The following is a 356-nucleotide window of genomic DNA, read 5'->3' on the forward strand; positions in this document are numbered from 1 at the left end:
GCTCAGCTCACAACTAAGCCTGGTTTAAGCACCACAATAGATGCCTTATTAAGCACACAGGCATTTCTGGAGATCGCCTGGCAGGATTAACACCCGGGCACTGCCCGTGCCCCACAGGCTGGGACGCTGCAGCCTCCGCGCATAGGCACCAAGCGCGTGCTGCCTGCTCAGGGCCTATTCCCCGCTCTACCTCCTTCCAACACCCTCATCAGCTGCGCATCTCCTCCTACCCATCTGTGACTGAGGCAGGGGAAAAATAAGCGCTTTTCTCTGCCCGGCCACCCTCGCCCCCTGGGGACTCCAGCACCGGTGGTTGGCCAGTAGGCACCGACTGCGCAGCCCCGGCCCCTTCCATC

This window comes from Charadrius vociferus, unplaced genomic scaffold (genome assembly GCF_000708025.1).
Source record: "Charadrius vociferus isolate BGI_N301 unplaced genomic scaffold, ASM70802v2 scaffold147, whole genome shotgun sequence".
Lineage (NCBI taxonomy): Eukaryota > Metazoa > Chordata > Aves > Charadriiformes > Charadriidae > Charadrius > Charadrius vociferus.